Below are 1,083 nucleotides of genomic sequence, written 5' to 3'. Positions count from 1 at the left end.
TCGCCAACCGTCCCCATCCAGAAAGATGACAGTGACAAGCGCAGCTGAGTTTACTGGTAATGGCTTCCATATTTTTCTGACAAACCGTCCGAACTCTCATGACTCGTTTCCAACCTTCGCGTGGTTGTGCGAAAAGAGCTCTCCGAGGAAGTCGGTCAACTGGCATACAGAGAACGTGCAAAGCCAGCTCAACCTATGGGCGAGTTGGTTCGCCAATTCGAAAGACTTCGGCATTACTGACCGATGTTCCTAACGGAATCAAGCAATGTGCCAAAGCCACCCATAGACAATGCTGAAACATTTTAGCGTCTTCGATGCGCACTGACCAGGTTACTTACACAGAAAACAATATGCTGTGCACTGCATGACACCTAATAGATGTACTGGCATGTGACTGGTGTGACGGATGTCATACCTGCGCCACAGGTGAGGTAGGTTCACAAAATCTGTTCTGGTCTAGCCATCTGGTCAGAAGTGCTCTTTTGATGGAACACAGAGACAGGTATAACTACCCAGGTAAACAGATTTTCCTGCTGCTTCAATTGGCTTATCCGTGAGCATGAGGTTCGGGTTCGAGCGCACCCAGTCTTGCAACAAAACTACATTTTACCTGTTCAAAGTGCATAAAAATCATGAAGAAGAATTAATTAAACTATCAAATATCGCTTGCATGAAGATGGTGTCAGTTACAAGAAGGGCTTTGTTCTAAGCGTACTAGAGAACCTCTCGATTATACTGTCATCGGTGATCACATCGATAACGAAAGTGCAAAGTCAGAAGACGACAGTCTTGCTTACCATCGCTGGATGTGGCGAACTAAGGCGGGAGCTACCCGTAGAATTCTGCGGTTCCACGGTACTTGGCGTACATCGCTTTCAGAAGTCATTAATATTTGATGGACAACGCTATAGGGATTGGCGGTCCACAGGGTCAACCGCAGCTTTGAATTCAAAAATGATCGCCATTATTAGTTACTGAAAGCAGAACCTGTCGGTGAGTGAGAACGTGATCGACGCATTCTCTTGCAGGAAGGAACTCACCGAGGTTTTCTAGGATCCGTCTATATATATATATATATATATA

The sequence above is a fragment of the Opisthorchis viverrini genome, assembly GCF_000715545.1.
Source record: "Opisthorchis viverrini unplaced genomic scaffold opera_v5_122, whole genome shotgun sequence".
NCBI lineage: Eukaryota > Metazoa > Platyhelminthes > Trematoda > Opisthorchiida > Opisthorchiidae > Opisthorchis > Opisthorchis viverrini.
This window is presented reverse-complemented; position numbering follows the sequence as displayed.